This window comes from Eptesicus fuscus, chromosome 16 (assembly GCF_027574615.1).
Source record: "Eptesicus fuscus isolate TK198812 chromosome 16, DD_ASM_mEF_20220401, whole genome shotgun sequence".
NCBI classification, from domain to species: Eukaryota; Metazoa; Chordata; class Mammalia; order Chiroptera; family Vespertilionidae; genus Eptesicus; species Eptesicus fuscus.
The window spans coordinates 46097878-46120615 of NC_072488.1; the positions used below are offsets into that span (position 1 = coordinate 46097878).

At 43.5% G+C, this 22738-nt stretch overlaps 1 long non-coding RNA gene across 2 annotated transcripts; it reads left to right on the forward strand.

Annotated features, from left to right (window-relative positions):
• The first annotated feature begins 1256 nt into the window (after positions 1-1256).
• On the forward strand, positions 1257-17924 carry LOC114233715 (uncharacterized). Of its 2 annotated transcripts, none has more exons than XR_003619870.2 (5): positions 1257-1374; positions 6449-6503; positions 8238-8288; positions 9865-9929; positions 17659-17924. It is a non-coding gene; the product is annotated as an uncharacterized LOC114233715 (long non-coding RNA). The 2 variants fall into 2 exon arrangements; XR_003619871.2 differs by having other exon boundaries at positions 1257-1366.
• The last annotated feature ends 4814 nt before the right edge of the window (positions 17925-22738 follow it).

A 22738-nucleotide genomic window follows, 5' to 3' on the forward strand; every position in this document is an offset into this window, starting at 1 on the left:
ATAAATACATAAAAAGACTAAATCAGGATCCCAAACCAGTTGCATTTGTATCTAACAAGATTAATTTAATGAAGTTTCATGTAAGGTCTTATACCTGGGTCCCAAAAGAGCAACTGAACAAATGCAAGTGTGGGGAGTCAGGACCGGCAGACACATCTATAAAAAGACATTGAGGTTTTAGCAGAGAGATCAATATTTGCCTGCGGAGTGATGAGATTGCCAAAGAAATTAACACAATCTCAAGTAGTATTCATGCTATGATACCCAAATAGAGATATTAGTCAGACCACATTTGGTCTTTTAAAAGCCACAACTTAATGGGAATAAAAGAATTTAACCAAGAGAGACTGAAAACCACATCTAATAGCTACAATGGCCTTCTGGAAGAGATAAAGATGTATTCTGAATGGCCCAAATGAGCAGAAATTATGACTTGGAGCTTTAGGGAAACCTACTTTTTATTCAATATTCTATATATATAAAAGCCTAAGTGACCGAACGACCAAATGACCAAACAACCAGGTGCTATAATGCTCAGTGACCACCAGGGGGCAGACGCTCAATGCAGGAGCTGCCCCCTGGTGGTCAGTGCACTCCCACAGCCAACCTCCTGTGGACCCTAAACACCCACGCACCCCCCCACTGGCCAGCCCCAATGGCCCCAATTGCCAGCCAGGCCAAAGGACCCCACCAATGCATGAATTAGTGCACCGAATCTCTAGTTAAAAATAAAAACAACAACCAAGGGAGATTCCATTGGAAAGCACTTGGCTTATGGCTGAGTTCTGCCTTCCTGCTCTACTGAGCGTTGCCCTGGGGGTCCCAGTCCTCTGCCTCTCATTGATGAGCTGGCCCCTGGAAATGAATGGCTGGGACACTGCTAATTTATGGAAGCTGCTGCAGCTGAGACATCAGAAACATCTGCCAGCAAAGTAGGAGACTGACTGGAAGCGGGCAGCATGGGAGATCCTCCTCCAAGACAGGTGTGTCTACACCAGGGAGGCGCGACACCAACAAGGTGAGGACACTGAGCCAGCCAGCAATGCTGCAGGAGGAACACCCGCTGGAGCCACCCTCCCCCAGGCTCAGATCCCCACCTCTCATCCCCCAGCTGCTGCCCAGCAGCAGATGAGCCCACCACATGCTCTCCCTGCCCGCCACTGGGGCGAGCGAACAGATCACTAGGGGGAACTTAACATTGGAGGCTTGGACTCTGGGTTCTAATTCTAGAACTCCCCGTCCTACCCACCGTCATGACAAGACCAGCAGCACTGTTGTCTCCTAGGGCACTCCAGTACCCTTCGTCTTCTCCCAAATCACTCCAGTACTCTGAGAAACTATAGCAGAAAAATACAGAGCCTCCAAAGTAAATAAGTGGGCAAATGTTTGATTCCCACCCTTCACCCCTTCACTCTGATATGGGAAACTTTAGCATTCCTTTGCCCTATAACACCTTGTTTCCATGTTCTTGTTGATATGCAAGGGACCTATGGACATGGACATGCAAGAAAGGGAATTCTAGTGGGAAATTGGACACTCTGCTATGATCTAGTCAGAGGGGATGAAAGTGGGTAACAGTTGTGACCCAGAGGGAGGTAGGATGCTCTGTCCCAAGGAGTACAGCTATAGTTTCTCAGGTGAACACCCCTCCCTGCCCCCCACTCCCCAAGAACACCCTCAAGGATCAGGGGGCAGGAGCTGAGCAGTAGATTGATCTGGGCAATAGCAGGAGTGTAGGAGGTGGCAGCACAGCCACGAGAGTTTTCTGTGTGGTCAATGTGGAAGTCAGAAGGGGGATGTGAGATACGTTCGTATGAGCACAGCCCTCACTGCGTGCTGGGGCCAGGTGGTGGAAGGTGACAGAAATAGGGTAATGTCCCAGAAAGGACACCTAACCGCCCTGTTGGAGGACCGCAGGTACCCACATGCATTGGTATAATCTTTGTCTATTTCTCCCACCACATGCCCCACCAACACTGAGTTTAATTTCTCATCACAATGGAAGGAAGGAAAATACTACCTAGACATGTAAATTCAAAGGGACCTTTACTAAAATTATTGTGAGATTAAGATTAATGTTCTTTATACTTTTTTTTTTTTACTGATTCTATGAATCAGTAAATTAGAAGGAATTAAAATGGGATGCCTGAATGAAACTAAAATTAGGAGAAGAGCTCATTTATGCACCAAATTTTACTAAACAATGAAGTCTAAGCATGTCATTTATGCTCAGTCATGAATAAAATGCAGCTTTCAATTTCTTCATGATTAAAGGATGATTGTTTCCACAGGCTTATTTAATCTTGGTCTGACATCATTTAGTATAACATAATAAACCGAATTGAAATGTCCAGAAATTGATGGGGTCATGACCCCACACCATAGTTTGTAGCCAAGATGCATGTTTGTTGAGAAAAGTGATTCACACAGGGCGAACACCAATAGGCCTGAATCTCTCCTGTTGTGTCTTCAAGAAATCAGATTTTCAATCATTGAGGTTAGAACCCTACCAGGAGAGCATTATTTTATGAAGTGGTGTCCAAATGAAATTTCTTTTCAGCGTATTGTTGAACAAATAAAACTAAATTGTTTCCAACATCAAGATTTTGTTGTAAACAAATCACGCTCTAGAAGTGAAGACAAATTGTTGGAAATGAAAGAAGACGCCTATATTCGGGAACATCTCCATGGGATGCTCAGTCACAGGGTCATCTGTAAAACTTCCATCAGGTGAAAGAAGACATACACTTGCCTGGGACAAGAACCAAGGTGTGATGGATTATAAGCCAATCAGAAGGGATGAGGCAGAAATATCGATGGCAGAAGCAGTGATATGTGATGGTTCTGGGAGGCAGCTTAGAATCTAAATTCACAAACTAAGCCTGTGATGGATGCTCCTTTTATGTGTGCCCTGGGCATCTTGCCGGAACAGGAGCAGGTCTGCGAAGGAACTTAGGCTCCCAGAGACAATCATGGGCTAACGTGGGCTATTGTACACAGTTTCAGCAGACAGATGGCAGATTGGGGCACTAATGTCTCTTCCCACTTCCTCCTCATGTGACTTCCTCTATTACAGGGGCTGGGAAGCTAAAAATTATATGTCCCAGACTTCCCTACATTAGGATGATCATCAGACGCACTCTCGTGAGACCTGAACTTAGAACGGGGTTCTGCAGGGGAGGAAGGTGGCAGCATGCACGGCACCCATGTTGCTGGTGTCGTTCTAACTAGCATGCAATGGCTTGCTCCCAACTTCTCTGGAGGCAGCTTCATGATCCCCAGTTAGAGTCCGAGTGGTGTGCGAGCCTGGAGGCAGCATGGGGTACAGTGGCTTCCTGATCCACCAGTTTTCAAATCATGGCACAAGTAGCAGTTCTTTTCATCAGTTTTATTCCAAAACTCACTCCTGGAGACCCAGTCTAGAACCTGCTTCTCTAACCTTACCAAAAATTTGGAAGCCTCGCATTGCCTATGTTAAATGTTTTTCTGTTTATGTGCAATGAAACCCTGACTCACACTACTGCTTTCCCATTTGCCCAGTAATTCCAGCCAATCTTTCTAGTGCCTGGCGCTAGAACAGAAACAAAAGCTGAATGCTTACCAGGTTGCTTTTCCCTGTCCCATTCTCCCCCCTCCCCCACGTCATGCTACAGAGGTAGCTTTCTTTTCAAACAGCACTCCAAGGAGGCAAATACTTAGACAATGAAGAGCCACTTTCTTGACTTTTGGGTTTTTTAATACTTGGAAATCTTCCATAAAGAGTATATTCTTGAAAGCCAATGTACTATTGATTTTTAAGAACTGGGTGCATAAGAGAGAGATTATTTTTATTTTGAATTCTTTAAAAAAAAGGGTTGGTTCAACAGGAAATAAGACCAAGCCTTGAGATTCAAAAGTATAGACTTTATAACATAAAATACACCATTTTTAAAAAATGTATGATGGCAAAGGTTTTCTCCTCTAAGTGAGGTAAACTCAGTCCGCAGCAAGGGAAAACTAGAGGGGATTCAGTGTGAACTGGGGTGCTGCCAGGTTCCCCAAGAATGGACGCAGGCCCTTGCCTGAAGTTCCAGGTGCTGCACATGTGATAGGAATCCAAGGCATATATTTAGGGCCAATCTGAGAGCAGAGGATGCGTCCTTGGAACTCACTTGTCAGAGCGGAGTCAGGAGATGCAAGCCTCATCCAACATTGTTGCTGAATGACAGAAGCAATGCCCCCGGGAGGGTTGGGGTAGATGTGCCCGAGGGCAGTCTCACCCAGTCAGCACTTCCCAGCACAGGGTTACTGTGAAGCTAAGGAAGCTTGGGTTCTGGGCCTTCCACTTGCAAAGTCTGGGAGGGACCCAACAACGTGTTCACGAGTAAGGCATCGCAGCTGCCATCAGTGCAGACCACTGTCTTTTTCTTCTCCATCTGTCCCTTTGTCACAATTTCCTTCTGTGGAGTGGCCACAGACTCTGGAATCTGTGGTGTGGCTGGCAGGCGCTTCCATGTACGGCCACCTGGTGTGGGAATAGCTCCCAGAAATACTCTGTTACCTTAAACTGTGCCATCTTCTCTGGCATCAGGATAGGAAGGTGCCGAGTCAAAGGATATATTGTAATATGAATGTGCCCTGTGGTACCCAGAACTCCTGGGAAAAAATGTGGGTAGTGGAAAAGGAATCGTAAATGAAATGTATGCTACCAAAAGCTAGCCTGTGGAAAATTTTTTCCAAAGCAACAGATGTGTAAAATGGTAAACTGAGAATTTGGTTCTCATTGCCAAATTCCAAAATTTTCAACATGGAAGTCTTCTCCTTTTAGAAACATATTCAGTTCTCTCTCTCTCTCTCTCTCTCTCTCTCTGTGTGTGTGTGTCTCTCTCTCTGTGTGTGTGTTTATGGAAATTATACAAAATTGAATTTAGCAGAATTTCTGTGTTGATAAAATACAAGCTTGTATTAATACTACCAAGAGAGAGTGTGTCTGTATAGGAAGCCCTGTGTTTTATCAACCATGTTAAAGATCAAATGAATTACCATTCCATCTATTTCAAAAAACAGTATTCTAAAATTATTGTCATATAAGAGGCAATCAAAGGATATGCCAAAAAAGAAATAAAGGACAAAAGCATTACTGAACGAAGATAATTAATTAAAAGTATTTTTCTAGATTTTTATGATGATGGTATGTCAGCTTTTACTAATGAGCAGTTTGTTGTTATTTCTCTTCTCATTTTAAGTAAAATTTCACATTTGTTTCTAGTTTTGTATGTTGTTGTTTTTTTCCCCTCCAGAGGGTCCTTTCAAATTATGTAGCTTGCAGGCCCCAGGAAACCAAAATGTATCCATTTCCAACCTAGAGTTCCTGAGCCCCAAAGAGGCTGCAGAGTTCTGAGAGGGCTGGGTCCTCAAGGGCTCCGTGCTGGGGATGAGGAAGGTGAAGTTCACGTGGTCCTTAGGGCCAGAGGCCAAAACAGAAGCACAGACACTGACAAGAGAACTTCCATGGAAATGAGTGCGGGCCAGCAAGGAGAGAGGACGCTTTGTAAAACAGAGTTTCCCTCCCCTGTGACAGGATGACAGCTCAGCCTCCCTACCCCACACCTTGTCCCAAGGCGGACACAAATAAAAGGAAGGACTAAATCTTGAATTGTCTTCAAACTAGAAGTATCTGAACTACCTTGAGCTGGCAAGATGATGTTTTCAACCACTAGTAGGAATACGGTCTTGACGGCTAAATTCAGCTCAGGGACGGGGTATAACAAGAAAAGTATGCACTGGAATTCCGGAGTCAGTGACTTGAAAAAATCCACTCAACTCCGTGAGTCTTTTGGCTCTCTCCACAATCATCAAGGTCCACTCCAGGGGTGAAGGCTGCTCCAGGGGTCCCCTGGGGTGGGACATCACGGACTGATGGTGCGTTAGGGTGGATCTGTGTAAAGGATCGGCCTGTTGCTTTGAATTTTCTGCTGTTGTATATTTCTTTAAATTGCCTCCTTGGGTCTGTTCACTGCCATTTTGAACTGGAAGTTGAGGCCACTGGGATTTTTTAACTGAACTGACTCAGCAATACTCAGCGAAGCCACCCATTTCTTGGGGCTCAGTCCTGATGTCAGAGGCTGCAAAGGGGACATGAAGGAGCTGGTCTGGTCTGACAAAATGTGAGATTTCCCTTTGGTTTAGCAGCCTCTCTCTCTAATCTTGTTAGGAGCCTGACAAGGCACATTCTCATGTCTGACTCTGTCCTGGTCTCTGAGGTCAGCTTGTTGAATTAGTGTTCTCATTCCTTTCCTACTAATGTGTTACTAATAGTCCAATAGGTGCGACTAATGGCAAGATTAGATCTGGAAATGTCTCCTCAAACAAGAATGTCACAAAGGGTCCCTTTGTGTCAACCTGCAAAATAAATTTGTCTCCAACCTGTGCAAAGAGAAAAATGTCAAGGTTTCCCTTTATTTTCTAGAAAGACCAGAACCCCTGGGAGAAATGAGCCTCATTGGAGCAGCCAGATTCATAAGGTAAAAATAAATATCTGAAGTGCATCTTGTTCCTAAAAGCAAGAGATACCCAAGCGCCTTAATAACACTCTGGGTGTAACCCAGAAGAAAGGGACAGGCCTCCTTTTCTTGGGGACCCTGATTTCCCTGGCTATGGGGGTGTGATCAGGCTGCTAAAAACACATATATGTTACTTCTAAGATTAGCTCTGAGCAGGAATAGAGAGCGGTGTAAAGAAATCAGCAAAGGAAAATTTGCAGCTTGCCCCAGCCTAAGACATTTGCATTTCTGTGCGTGCTGTGAATGGAAAGGGGAAGCTGCCTGCCTCCCTCAGCCACCCTGCAGCCTCCCAGCCTCCCTCACTCGGCAACCAGCCGGGAAGACCACTCAGCAGGTGATGGAAAGCACCCTCAGGCAGGCCGAAGGGTAGTCCTCCTAGCACCCGAGCCTTCCACAGCACTAATCCATGCAATGCTCCTGCTAAGGATGAGAGGCATCTGCCTTTGAACCACGCTCGTCTGGGGTAGGTCCCAAGGACATGCTGCTCATTCATACCCAGCCCCGTGCTTGCTGTGTGTATGCACTGGCCCTCTCTGGCCCTCAGCACTCTGCAGTTTTACTTTCTCTTGATTGTTAAAGAAAACTCTCCTTGCTAGATGCAGCCTGTTGTCAGATGCCGTTGTACTGAGACTGCACAGATGGCCTTTGGAAACTGAAAGGTGCACGCCATAGGGATCAATGTTTTCCTTAACAACGTGCCATCCTTGCTACTGCCCTGCGTTCCATCTCAACTGCCTTCTCTTTCCACATCTGCTTCTAAAGTGCTGGGGCCAGTAGATTAGCCAGTCGCCTTGGCTATTGATTTGAAAGATGGAAATCCCACTCTGTAGAGAGGAAATGTGTGGTATGGGGTAAAGCCATACATTTTCATCAATCCTGGACTTCAGACCTGGCTCTGCCATCCACTGCCTGGGAATTTGGTAGTTACTGAACCTCTCTGAACCCCAGTGTCCTATGTGTAAACTGGACACAGTGAAGGGTCTTGAATTAGACATCATGCTTGAAAAGTGCTTGCTAACAACTGGCACTTAGTGGAAGAAGTCCCCCCTCATCCACAGGGGATCTGTTCCAAGAACCCCAGTGGATGCCTGAAACCACAGATAGTACCAAACCCTATGTATACTATTCATTTTCCTATACATACATACCTATGATCAAGCTTAATTTATAAATTAGGCAAGGTAAGAGATTAACAGCAAGAACTAATAATAAAATAGAACAATTATAACAGTATGCTGTGATAATAGTTACGTGAATGGCTTTGGGGCCATTATTAAGGGTTACTTTAACCCAGGGGTCGGCAAACTGCGGCTCGAGAGCCACATGCGGCTCTTTGGCCCCTTGAGTGTGGCTCTTCCACAAAATACCACGGCCTGGGCAAATCTATTTTGAAGAAGTGGCGTTAGAAGAAGTCTAAGTTTAAACAATTTGGCTCTCAAAAGAAATTTCAATTGTTGTACTGTTGATATTTGGCTCTGTTGTCTAATGAGTTTGCCGACCACTGCTTTAACCCAATCTGCTAACCCAGCCACGACTAAGTGGGTGTATCCAGCGTAGAGACGCTGGATAAAAGGATGGCTTTCACCCCGGGAGGGACAGGTGGGAGTGTGTGAAATGTCATCACACTGGTCAGAATGGAAACACTTTAAAACTTACGAATTGTTTATTTTGGAATTTTTCATTTAATATTTTCAGACCACGGCTGACCACAGGTAACTGGAAAACCATGAATAAGAGGGAACTCCGGTAGGTGCATAATAGATGATTGCCATTACCATCACCGGCTGATTTATATTGTTTCTTTTTTTGTGAAAATTAAGGGAGGAATGGCATTTTCCTGCGTTTTATATATGGTAGTGTCACATGCATTACAGCAGCTTTTACTGTCTCGGCTTTCTGTGCATAACCTCTTTCCATAGAATGGCAGGATCTTCCTGAAGGCCACGCGCGGTATGCAACCAATTTACCTGTAGGACCAACACTGCTGTTAAAACATGGGAAGAGCAACAGCCTTAAGCCTCTTTCCAGTCCCTTTGTTGCAGGCGGAATTAGTGGGCCAGATTTCCTAGGCACGAGTGGGAATGAGGTTCTTGGGGTACCGCTGAAGTAAGCATGTTCAGCAGCCCCCACGGGAGGATGGGATGTGGGAAAAGGCTTCACTTGTGTGAAGTGACATTCCTCCGGTTCCAAGGTCCTTGGCCCCATAAGCCTGGGAAAGGTGCAGCCGGGGCCCCAGCAGAGCCAGAAGCAAGGCCAGTGTCCAGAGTGTCCGCTCTGTCCTGCGGCCGGGCGTGGGTCAGCATTCAGGCCAGATTAAAGTCCACCAGTCCATGTGTGAGCCCCACATGGCCATGAGCCACATGGGCGCAGGGGAGCGCATCCCCTTGCCACAGGAGAGCCAGGAACCCGGTACACCAGAGAGAGGAGAGACAGAACTTCCTTTGTTTGGAAGTTTAAATAGTCAGGTTTCGGCAGCTTGCAGTGGCCACACCTATTCTGGCCAATGACCTGCTTCCAGGTGTGATTGACAGGCATACACCTTCCCATGTCACTCAGACCTTTACTGGGCATGTGCCTAAAATGCTGTGGTCCAGTCTCCTCCCTCATCTATCAGTGGGGAACAGACTTGGAGAATGTGAAATGCAGATTTTTTAAAATACATTTGTGATGTTTTTGTTTTAAATATAGTTTTATTGATTTCAGAGAGGAAGGGAGAGGGAGAGGGAGATAGAAACATCCACGATGAGAGAGCATCATGGATCGGCTGCCTCCTGCAAGTCCCCCACTGGGGATCGAGCCCACAACCCGGGCATGTGCCTTTGACCGGAATCGAACCTGGGACCTTTCAGTTCGAAGATAGATGCTCTATCCACTGAGCCAAACCGGCTAGGGCAAAATGCAGATTTTTGGCAAAGCTGTGTAAATGGCATGCCTATATTATTTGGTCTCCCCTTTCCTCCTTTCTTGTTAAATAATAACCAGGCTATTACAACGGCATCACCTTCACTGCCGTCCACCCTTCCCTGGTGCCCTGGCCCCTTCTCAAGACCTCCTAGAGGACACTACAACCAACACTGAAGGGTCAGTGTGGGGGTCCGGCAGGGCCTCAGGGTCCAGCTCCACACCTGGCAGCCATTCAGATTGGTGGGCCCAGGGATACACCAGCTACTAAAACCACATTTTGAATATCACGCTTGCTGAAAACCACAAGTAGCTGCCAACATCTGACATTTTCTGCCAAGTGCCCTTAAGTTCCATGTGAGAAGAGTATGGTCTGAATCCCAATAAACGGTTAACAGTATCACCCATGTTTTTTCTATAGTGTGCTAAATGGAGCTGAGCCACAAGAAGGTGACCCAGAGTGTCTGGCTTCCTTCCACACCTCAAGTAAGACAAGTTTTATACTGAAGGTCATTTTTTTTTTTAAGAGAGAGAGAGACAGAAACATCGATATGAGAGAGAAACATCAATTTGTTGCCTCCTGCATGCACCCCACGTGGGTGCCCTGACCAGGAATCAAACTGGCAACCTTTTGGTGCGCAGGATTCTTAACCAACTGAGCCACTCCAGCCGGGGCTCAAGGTCATATTTTAAGGTCACTTGAACACCTCATGTTTAGGTTTGAAATTTTGTATTAATTAGTGTTTTTAATTGGAAGTAACATATGCCAACTCTGTCCAATTTAGACGTTAAATAACATTTATTGGAAAGATACTAGCTCTCAGGGAGTAAAAAAAAAAAAAAATAAGAAAATGACTCTAAGTTTTAAATAACATGCCAGAAAATTTGTATTAAAAATGTTGCATCTTAACCTGTTCATTTTGAAAGACTTTGTTTATTCCAACCACACCATCACGGCTCAGACTTTATTTTTGAACTAACTTTGAATTGCTTTCAGAACCTATATTGCATTTTTTGAATATCTGTATTATGCCAAATTTTTGCCCTTTGAAAGTGGATTTGATTTTCTTTGAAAATCATTTGAAATCACATCTAGTGAATGTGGTTACTTATCAAGGTGAGTAATGCTGATTTGAGTAATAATTTTTTTTAAGTTTCCTTTGTGACAGAGACTGGGAAGTAGGGGCATATTATTCTCTCCTTAATGTTACCTAATGTTTCCCCTCTCTTTGCCTAGTGAATTGTTAACGGGTTAATGAAAATTGGCTCATAATTGCCTAGTAACCACCAGTCAATTGCAGATGGCAAAAAGAGAAAACGTACTCCAATGTAAAAGTGAATTTCAGAGTGCAGGCTCAAAGAGGCGCAGCAAACTGACCCAAGGGACTTAGGGAAGGGAGCTATTAAGGGATCATTAAGGACTGTAATTCTGCCTAAGAGACCAATTTAACCAGAAGATGGGGAAGTTGTAGAGAATACCATCAACTCCTGAGTGTGTGTTGTACTGACAGAGTTGGGTTCTGACAGAACAGAGCTTTGGGGTAAAGCAGACCTGGGTTCACATCCCCTTCTCCATGTGACCTTCAGCAAATCACGCTTCCCTCCTGGGAGCCAGTTGCCCAACATACAAAGTGGGGATTTTCACACCTGCCTTGTGGGTTGTTGTGATAATTACTTGTGAATTCTTATTTGAAAAGCCTAGTGCAATGCTTCACATACCATAAGGAAATAGCAATACTGTTGTTTCACCCTCAGTGCTAGAGATGATTGTGTGTTAGTTTTCTCTTAAATCCAGGCTAGAACAAAAGCCAAGAAGGACTGAAGAAATACTATTCAACAGTCCCGTGTAGTAGCATAAAGGATCTCCAGATAGGAAACCCTATACAAATAAATTCAGGAAGTTTAATATTCTGTGCAGTGTAAAGTCAATACAAATGTGTCAGAGGTATGACAAGTGTGAGGAGGTAAGAAAAGAAATTGCTTCCTGGGTAAAAAGCAATTGCCTCCTTTCCTCTGCTTTTATATCTCCCCCAACCCCTCCCCAGCTTCCAGCAGCTGCACCTGATCACCCTGCTGCCTGCTGCCTTTTCTCTGCCGCCTCAGCACAGACAGGTCCCACTCACAGGCGCCCAGCAGGGGCCGCTGAGTTCCCTCACAGTGTTAAACTGACAGTGCTTAGCGGCTGATCACAATGTTCGACCTCTGATCACATTGTTCGACCTCTGACCCCAGGGAGCTTCTGGTGTGTCAATGAACACGCAAACAGAGGTTTTTTATTTTTTAAGTTCTGTTTCCTATAGCAACTAATTTGCAAATATTTACTCTTTCCGAGTCTTCAAATTATTCTCTTTATCTTTGGGGCCTTTGTTGGCTAATTTTATCATATCATATCATATCATATCATATCATATCATATCATATCATATCATATCATTACTTTTTAGTTAACCAGTGCTTTAAGGAGGAGCTATCCAGGCCTGATATCTATCCACAGAATTTTACAGGGCATTGTTTAGGACAGGGGTCCTCAAACTTTTTAAACAGGGGGCCAGTTCACTGTCTCTCAGACCGTTGGAGGGCCGGACTATAGTTTAAAAAAAAAAAACTATGAACAAATTCCTATGCACACTGCTAAGTCGGCTGTTAAGCAGGACAGGCAGCGGCGGCAAAAACACCCGGCGGGCCGGATAGATGTCCTCATGCGGCCCGCATGTGGCCCGCGGGCCGTAGTTTGAGGACCCCTGGTTTAGGAGTACCTAGCCCCAGGGTGCTGGAAGTTCCCCTCTTCCAGTGGATTCACAGGCAACTTTGACAGGTACTGCTCCTGGACCAAGAGCAGTACCTGTCAAAGTACTTCTGGCGTGGCCAGAAGTCTCCCGAAGGTGCTCTGCGGGCCTGAGATGGGCCTTCTCCCCTCTGCCTCACAAGTTCTCTGCAGATGGAAGAGAGCGCCCAGGTGCAGCTCTTCCCTTTACACAGGCGGCACATGACCCTTCACGGTTCCTGGGCTTCCTCTGAGGTGACCACGTATCCCTGAACACCAGGTGGCGCAGCCTGTTGTCTTGCCTGTGTCCCTTTCTCCAAGTTGGGTCTGAACGAGCACAGACACGCTGCCGTGGTGAGCGCAGGGGAGTGGCAGGGCCCCGACTGCTCGGAAGAAAGTTTCCGTTGTGTGTGTGGCTGCTGGTGGGCTCCTTGGGTGTCTGTCCACAGCAGCAGATGGGCAGGGGGGAGATGAGATAAGGGTATATGATATTTAATATTGTGTTTCTCAATCTAATACCCATTGATAAGGTCGTCATTAGAAACTCTCCGGACTGTGTCATACAAGTTTCTCTTGTCTCTGCATTCAGTGCCTTTGCTAGTTTTTTTTTTTTTCCTTGTTAAATATCTCCTTGGGTATTAAAATATAATGGTGAGAAAAGGCAAAGAAAGCAGTGTAAGTTTCTACCATGTTTTTTTTTTTAATTTCTTTAATGATTAAGGTATCACATATTTGTCCTCGTTCCCCCCATTCCCATCCAACCCCCCTCCCCACACATGCCCCCACCCCCCTGTTGTCCTTAACCGCCGGTTAGGCTCATATGCCTGCACACAAGTCCTCTGGTTGATCTCCCCCTTTACCCCCACCCTTCCCTCCCCTCCCCCCGAGGCCCGACAGTCTGATCCATGCCTCCTTGTTTCTGGGTCTGTTCTTGTTCATCAGTCTATGTTGTTCATTATTTCCCCTAGATGAGTGAGATCATGTGCTATTAGAAATACACTTATAAGAACCGAAAATGAGACAAGCAATAATGGTTATGGTGACAGGCAAATGAATCAGTCTGTAGTGAGTTTCTTTCTGGGCCAACCGTTCTTTTGAGACCCAATTTCAATGTCCAACAGTTCCTTATGTGCACATGTCGGCACTGACATTTCAGTTCTGGATGGTGGACAAATGGTGGTAATGCAGGTCCGACTCCCTCTGGTTTGGTTTGTTTCTTTACATTGGTCTGGAGTTTCTGTATCGCCATCTGCTAAACATTGATATAAAGTTCAACCAATTTGTTATCTATTTTATCTTTTAAATTTCTCCCTTCAGAAAACCTTGGAATTCGCGTCAAGTTTGTTGTTAAAATAAAGATACCTGGTAAAGTAGATATTTAAATGACTTACGTCCAGCGAGTGACTCGTGTCCACCAGGCCCACCCTTGGATAGCAATATTTCAGAGCTATCTTGTTCCTCTGAAAACAGACATGCACTGGTTTGTGGGTGATAAATGCATTTTGCTTCAAATAGCCATTTGGCTGCCTTCTCCCTGCTAACCTCCCAACCTCTGCCTGAGAGTGAGGCACCACATCGCAGTAATTACAAAGGGCCTCTAGCTCACCTCAGTCTCGTCTAACATGACCCAGGCTTCGGATGTCTGAGATATCTTTTGTTTATACACTAAGAAGTGATTGAAAATGAAGGCCAGTCATTTTACAGAGGATGTTTTGCTCTGGATAATTACGGAGCTCAGACAGATTGGAATGTTCATCTGCCATCAGACCTTTACTAGTTATCAATTATGATGCATTTTGAGTAGACGAATTTTGAAAACTGTGTCCATGAACTCATGATAAAATGGTTCCAGGCCTGTTAATACAAAATTGCTCAATTTATCTGTCTTATATGCTTGCTTCTAACTCACATAATTCTTGAATATAAGGCAGTTTTCTTCTGGGAAAGCTCAATTTGATTTTATTGTGCATGAGCTATTTATTCTCTAAGCAAAAATGAGCCATGCATCCAAGAATCTGTTAAGTACCTTCACATCGCTCCATTCAAATCCGCATGCTCTCAGACATTAACCCATCCCCACAACAGTCTTCATGAAATAGCTCATCAAATGCTTGACAATAGGATGAAGCCATCTGGTGAAGGATGAACTGGGATTGTAACCCATACTCATTTGCCTTCTTCTCAACAACAGCAATATCATCTCTCTTACCCTTGTAATTAGTCATGAAATCCTAGAGAAAGATGAAAATTAAACAGATCTGACCACCAGAGTGAGGTTTTTATATGTGGGGTGGGGGATGTGTTTGCTTGTTTGGTTAGTTTGATTTTCTTTTTCTTGTTTGTTTGTTTTTGATAGTGGTAGTTTTTTGTTTGTTTGTTTGTTTGTTTTTTAAGTTGGTAGCACCTAACCAAACTCACCTCTGAGATAAGAACAAATTTACCTTATGAAAAATCCCTTGGTCACTAAAGACTAATATGCCTTAGCTCATGGTTTTCTAGCTACTGGGCACATGGGATATTCTGGGCTACTATGCTAAAGGCAAAGCCCTTCAATGCTAAAGGCAAAAGGGCTCAATAGAAATTCCATGGAACAACCCCTCCTCAGTGCATTTGGTGGACTTCCAGGCATCCTCATGCTTGATTAGAGGTTGTTGGCATGGGGAAGCTGGAGCCCAGCTAAGCAGAAGTGGGGCCTCCTATGAGATTAGCTAGGAGAACATATGTGGCTATCACTAGTTAATTAAGAGACAAAAATTAGGGAAACTGGCAGTTTATTGATTAGATCCTGGCTATTCTGAGCTGATTGCCATAAAGATTATGGTTTAGCTTCATGGACTGATTGCTGCAGAGGTTGTGGGTCTGAATTCTATTTTTATACCTGGCCTACCTATTGTCTCTCAATACACACAGCAGAATTACTAAATAGAAACAATGGTATAAGGTCTAGACATCTATAATTTAATAAACTTCCCAGGTTCTCAAATTTGTGAGCCACCCATCTAGAGATATGGTGACTTCTGGCTAACTGTTCTAACACATTCCCAAAGGTTTCAGGTAGTTTTTACACCAACTCTGACGCCCACGCACTATTTGAAACTAGAACTTCACAGTCAGAAGGGGCTTCTTGGCAGCTTCTTGCCATTTTCATATATATCTTTAGCTTTATTGTGGGTGGTGGGTATGATGTCTGAATTCTAGGGTTGTTGGACACTTTATTTTGGGGTGGGGCAGGAGAGAGAAATTGGAATAAAGACATAAGGACACCTTTCAATGGATCTCATCTAAGGACTAGGTATGATGTTCTTTACCAGATAATTACATTAGAATTTCCTAGATAACTTTCACAATCAGATGAAGGCTCCAGAGAGACAGTCCATGTGGAAGGATGTGTACTTTGAAAAAGCTTTCCAAGCCCAACCGGCATCGTACAGTGGTTGAGCATTGACCTGTGAACCAGGAGGTCACAGTTCGATTCCCGGACAGGGCATATGCCGGGGTTGCAGGCTTGATCCCTGGTATGGGGTATGCAGGAGGCAGCTGATCAATGATTCTTTCTCATCACTGATGTTTCTATCTCTCTCTCCCTCTTCCTTCCTCTTTGAAATCAATAAAAATATATCTACACAAAAAAGAAAAAGCTACCCGATGATTTTGACATTCCTCTACACCCCTTTGTTGGAACCACTGATGTAAAGAATGTAATAATTCAGGGGTTGCAAACTCCAACTCCTACATGGGCCATGAGGGTCACATAAATTAGTAGGATGGCTGGGTACCTTAAGTTTGTCTTCCTTTGACAAACACCAACTGGCTTGCTTATTAAACATATAGATTTTTTTTCACATGCACAAGTAAACATGGTATATCATTTATCTTGGGGGGTAAAACAATTCTCCAATTTTCAAGATATGACATTCTGTTATAAATAAGAAAAACATCAGCTTGAGCATGATAGTGGTAAATGAAACTCAGTGACAGGAAAAGACTGTGAATGATGGACAGATGGAGGTGGTTAGGAGGGGGTGGACAACTGCTACTCAGTTCTAGATAATTGGAGTTTATGGGAAATACAGACCATTATTGTCTGACCTGATTTTATCTTATTCTGACTTTTCAAGAAAGCTAGAAGAGGTTTTTTTTAATGAAACAACCTAATCTTTAAACATTGGATCAGTTATTTTTTTAAAACTATAAAGGCTAAACAAACAATTCTGATGGGCTGGACACAGACCCCAAAAGCCACCAACTTTGCAACCTTGGTATTACAGCATCACTTGTAAACAAGATGTTAGCATTAGGTCAACTTTTTGCTGAAGGCACCAAAATGTTCCCCAGAGAAACACACATCAAGAGAAGGGCCACATCAACCCCAACCAACCCCTGCCTCCCATCTCCATCTGTGGTTTATCATTTCCATGGTGGATTCATCATGTCATCACAAAGTAAAGATGTCAACCAGACTGACTCAGAGCTGCCTTTCAATGATGAGCTCAATCTCTCTTTGAACCCTTTTGTCCTCTTTAATTCTTAAAACCTAATGGTTAGGTAGTCTATATAGGGAACGTGCAGGAGTGGGAAGTGACTGGTAGGTAAATTGTTTATCTCCCGCTGAGTTAGCTAAGATGTGTATATCTTTAAAATAGATGGAGAGCCCTGGCCAGGGTGACTCAGTTGGTTGAACACCTTCGTGTGTGCCAAAAGATCATCAGGGCACATATCCAGGTTGTGGGTTTGATTACTTCCCCAGTCAGGGTGCACGTGAGAGGCAACAGATCCAAGTTTCTCTCTCACATTGATGTTTTCTCTCTTTCCCTCCCTTTCCCTTCATCTCTCTCTAAAGTCAATAAAAAAACATATTTTTTAAAATGTCAACCTGCCCTTTAAAAAAATAAAATGGATGGAGAATTAGCAGCTTCTAATTCTTCTCTGGGCTAAAGAAAAAAAGGGGTGTGGTTACATTTCCAAGAACTTTTGGTTTTATTTGGATTCAATGAATTCACATTTGGGTTGAGATTGGAGGGTTGTTTATTTGCAGATTCAGAAAGGAAGGATGGAGAATGTTTAGGCGTTTTCATGAAATTTTTCTATAAGAGATGCTGAAATTAATTGCTAATGATTTCTAGTATCTTCCGAACTAATCAGAGTCATGCAAAAGTTGGCTGGAAGAGGTAGAGTGGGTGGCTTCATGAGACTAATGGTTTCTGGTGGAATGCTTGATTAAAATTAATATTTTGGGTAAATTAGTGGATTCACTTAAGCAATACTTTGACAGGTAATATTTTTTTTAAAAAATCACTAAAGTCAATCTGAATAATGGTATCAATTAATTCAGATTCCAAAATAGTGAAACATAAATTGGAATCTGTCTCCACCAACCTTCATAGAGATGTTTGGAAAAATGTTCCTCAGCAGCACCTTCTCACTTCTTTCTCATCTATTTCTGTAACTCAGGAGTGTACATTGCCTGGCACAATCCAACGCTGGACCACTAGCTCCAAGATTAGTGAAGCCAGCAGTCACGTGAGCTACAATTCTGAAATGAAGTGATGCATAACAAAAGGTTGATTACCTGACCGAGGTGATAAGTTGTATTAACCAAAATTTTTAACTGGTTTACTATGCTTCACACAGGAGTTGTGTGGTTTGAAAAAGGACATGTAATAAATTCCTTATTTTTAAAATAAAGGTGGGACAAAATCTTTACTGGCAGTAAATGGGTTTATTCTCATGTTCACTAAAACAAAATGGAATAAATATCTGTACATAGCAAGTGCTTTGATATGCTTATCAGTGTTTAATGGGGCATATGCCACAGGGTCACTCGGGCCAATAATGATGCAGGCTTCCAAAGCTCATGACTAAGCATTGGAAATGGTGAGACAATGAAGAACAGGATGTGGTGAGTTTCAGAATGAAATGTGTTTATGAGCGTTGATTTACCAAACAAAGGCTTAAAACTTAATAGGTCTAACAACAAGAAGTCTCTGTGTAAGAACTCTTACAAACTCTGAGGGGAAGATGCTAATGGAACTGTAGAGGAGAGACCGAATAGATTAGAATAAAATGACCCTCAAAGACAGTTAAGATGGACTGAGGACACTACACAACAATTGGATCTGAGAAGAACCACTGGGTGCAGTGGGTCCCGTCAGAGAGAGAACCAGATATGAATAACCAACAAGCTGCAATCAACGCGGGAGAGCAAACACCGAGGTGACTTGGAGAATGTTCTCCCATCACCTGAACTTCTGAGTTTGCCTGATTCAAAAGAACATCTTATGGGCTTAGCTTTTGCAGTGTTCATCAAGTCACAAAGGCAGACTTTTGAAGGAATTTGCTGAAACCTATAATTAGCTCTTGGCTCTGTGGTGCTTTTTCAGCAGCTGTCCTTGGCTCCCTGGTGAGTTGTAATTGCGAAAGGTTATTTGAATGTACAGTGAAATTATATATATAAACTTATATATCAACAGCTGTCAAGTTCAGCCAGAGTGGAGTGTGTTACATCAGGGAGAGCTAACGCAAGCATATCCATTTGAAAGGGTGCAAGATTATTGGCTCACCTGGGGGAATCCATGAATTACTTCACTGTGGTCTGGACTAGGTTTCCTCCCAGCTCTTCTCTCCTTTTATTGATCTCCTTCCATTTCAATTTTACTGGGTTCCAAAGTTTTAGACCCCATTTCCTGTGTGCCTTCTCCTCAATTATGTGCAACAGTTTTGCCCAAGTTCCCCCCATCTCTACCAAGCACTTGGATTTATTAACCCAATGGTCTACTTCCTGCTTCCGGAAACAGATTCTGTTGCAGGTGGATGGGAGGAAAGGAGAGAGAGGGGAAGGAAAATACTTTGAACACAATTCTCTTTTAGTGTCTCTGAGGAGCTCTATGAAACAACAGATTTGGGTATTTGTGAGACTAGGATATTAGCTGTTTTTTACTGATTTTTTAAAATTTAAACTGATGTTTTCTTTATTTAATTACCCCCTGCAAGGATGGAATGGGAGGGAAGAGGACATACCAGTAAGTTCTATCAGGTAGTTTCCCATGTCTCTGGGCTTGGGCAGGAGTTAAGTACAAACCCCTAAAACGACAGGGCCCCAAGGTATCTCTGACCAAAGGTCACAGACGTTTGCCTGCCATCTGCAGGGAAGCTTGCTAGATGAAGGTGCTGCAGCTCACCTGGAGTCCTAGATTACAGCACAGCCACCTGGACCCCCAGCAGACCACGACCTCAGGTCAAGTCAACACAGAACTATTGGACATAAAACAAACCTTTGAAACATTAGCAAAACTTTAGAATTAAAAAAATAGATAGTTGTGATGCTGTACCTCGATTACAGGCTGCCTCAAGCTATGCTGCAAGCATGTTCTAAATCCCTCTCTGTTTACGCTCCTGAATTTCTGAGACCCCATAAAAATATAAATAAGCTACAAAAGGCTGATCCACTGTGAGGGCTTCTTTTTTAATTTTTGTTACTCTTTCAGATAGGAAATAACATTCAAGACAAAGCTGTTGTCTTTAATTTTCCTGTAGTTTCCAGCTGCTTGGTAGTTGTGTTACTTTTTATGAAGGTCTGCAACATTTTCAGTAGACTAAACTAATTTTTCATCCTTAAGTAGAGCCATTAATAATAATAAAACGCTGTACTTAGATGTTGTTCAGGAATTTGAAAATGGATTCAAAAACCTGTGCTTCGGTTCTTTGCTCTTGGCTGTACAGATGGGAACAGTTACTCCCTCTAGCCATGGGAGGAGCAAATTTTCCTTTACTCCCCAAACACTTCTCATTCAAATCAAGTTTGAAATGGCAGGTTCTGCTGGCTGCTATAGCTCCCAGGCCACTTTTCCATGGACATGAGGCAATATAAGAAGTAGGAATAATACAAAAAGCAAACTACCTCTGTGTGTCCATTTATTCAATATCAAGGATTAGCCCCAAACAAAGCAGTTAAATGATCATGAATTTGAGGTCCTGCCAATTGCTTCCTTCTACTCATCTCTTTGTCTCTCCTAGGAACATTATCCTAGGTTATGTTCTTATGCCATTTCTCCATGCCGAGGATCCTGCCAAGACCTGCTCCCTCACCAAGATCTCCATGTGTCCAGCATAGTTTTCCTTCCACACTTTGGGGGAGGGGAGATTATTCCAGAAAGAAAGTTATCTAGTTATCTGATACAGTGATTACTTATAAGACGTTGATGCCTGAAGTCTCCCAGCAGGAGTCCAGTTTTAGCAAAGGCATCCTTACGCTACAGGAGTTTAAGGCCCATTGAGGAAGTAGTCTTCTCAGAACAGCAGAGGGACCCTTTATGACACCTTCCAATAACCCTATGCAATTGAAAGTGTGTTCTGCCCAGACAGTGTGTCTCAGCCGTTGAGCGTCAACCCAGAAACCAAGAAGTTGTCAGTTTGATTCCTAGTCAGGGCACTTGCCCGGGTTTCGGGCTCGATCCCCAGTAGGGGGTATACAGGAGGCAGCTGATCCATGATGTTCCTCTCTCATTGATGTTTCTGTTTCTATCCTCCCTTCTCTCTCTGAAAATCAATAAAAACATATTTTTAAAAAAGAAAGTCTGTTTCACTCCCACCCATCCTTTAGTGGGTGCCCTTTCACCTGGAGTGGACATAAAGCCTCCCTTGGGTATCCCAGGCGACCCTCCAGGCTTCACTGACCCTCTCCACCAACCACCACTAGGACCATTGCTCCAGTATGGAGGTGACAGGTTGCACAGTCTTTACCTCCCACACTCGCTCCCATATTCAGAGCTCCCACTTCATGTCAGGATCTAGTAAGACACGGGGAATGGAATGTGATTAAAAATAGTTCCTCTTCCCAAAGAGCTCACTATCTAGTGAGTGAGGTAAGTGTGAAAACAAATCATATTGCAGCGCACTAGGTTTCATAATAGGTCATGAACAAAAGCGTAATGCTGCCTGAGAAGGTCAGGAAAGTTTTCCCTGAAGATTTTCATTGCCTGAGTCATCATTATCAGCTTTGTTTTGTCAGTATTGTCTGCCTAAGTAGAATATAAGCAAGCTGTTTGTCCCTCACAGTCCCTAGCACACATTTCACATGTACTAAGCACTCATTAAATGTTTGTCGACCTATAAAATAACCATAACTAAACATATCTTTGACCGACTTTTCATTAACCACCTCTTGAGAATTTAAGTATAGTGATGGAGAGCATCGCCCAAGGGGCAGAGTCCAGCTATGACTCCCACACCAGACCTGGCTCATCTAGTGCTTCAGTTCTGATAACTCCCCATGCTGTCCCACATTCCTCATGCACACCACCCGCCACACACCCAGAAAATGCACCTCCGTGCTGAAATGCTGAACAATCTGAAAATGAAGAAATTGCAACTGGAGACTAAATACACAAAACAGGCTCTCATCAGCTCATCTTCCTCCACCCCAGCAATTCCTCCAGGGGGGTGGCTCTCTGGCATTTGTCACAAACAGAGTGGAGGTCATTAAAGCCTGGCAAAACCTAACAACAGATCTAATTATAGGTTTGAAATCACAGAGCCAAGCAGTAACGACAGGGCGTGCTGGGTTTAGTTACTTCTGAACACGCTTTATTGCTTTGCTCGGGTAAATTATTCCTCATACTTAAAAAGAAGTGATTTGTTGCATGGTCTCCAAAGAGGCAGTCAGTAGGATAGTATCCTCAGGCAGAAATAAAGAGTTTTCTAAGTTTTCTAAATGAATTCTTTAACACAGTTGAATGGGAAAGTGCAACCTTTACCAGCAGGCAAAACAAAACTTAAGGTCACCTGGGAAGAGAATTTGACAATTTACATTTACAGTAGACACCCCCCCCCCCGCCCCCCAATCCACAGGGAATTTGTTCCAAGACCTCCAGTGGCAGCCTGAAATTGCAGGTAGTACCGAACACTATATATACCATGTTTCCTATAAATATTGTACATACCTGTCACTTAAAACAGGTATTTTATGGCTTCTTTTTGACATATTTGAATTGCCAGATCACTGCTCATGTACTTTGGGCCATTATTAAGTGAAATAAGGGTTACTTGAGCACAAGCACTGTGATACCAAGACAGTGGATCTCATAACCCAGATGACTACTAAGTGACTAATGGGCAGGGAGCATACATAGTATGGAGATGCTGGCAGAGCGATGATTCCTTTTGGGGGACATTGTCAACTTTATTAAATTAAATCTTATTCATCTACCTCTACGCCGTACTATTAATTCCCAGTCTTTTTGTACTTTTGGTCTTAGTTTTATTCATATAAGTTCTACAAAATTCTGATTGTTTCTAAGTATTGAGATTTTAAAAATTGAATGATTGTTTAATTTAATAATCAGTCTAGTAGTATTGCCCCACCAGCATTGTTTAGGAGAGGCATTAACCATGGTACCTAAATTCTTTCTACTCTTCGCCTAGGGGCTTAATCACAAGGAACAACAACAGCCTGTAATTATTGGAATTGAGAGTAGGTACACTACAGAGATGGCATGTGGGGAACAGTTTGACCACAAAGCAGAGCCTGTCCTTT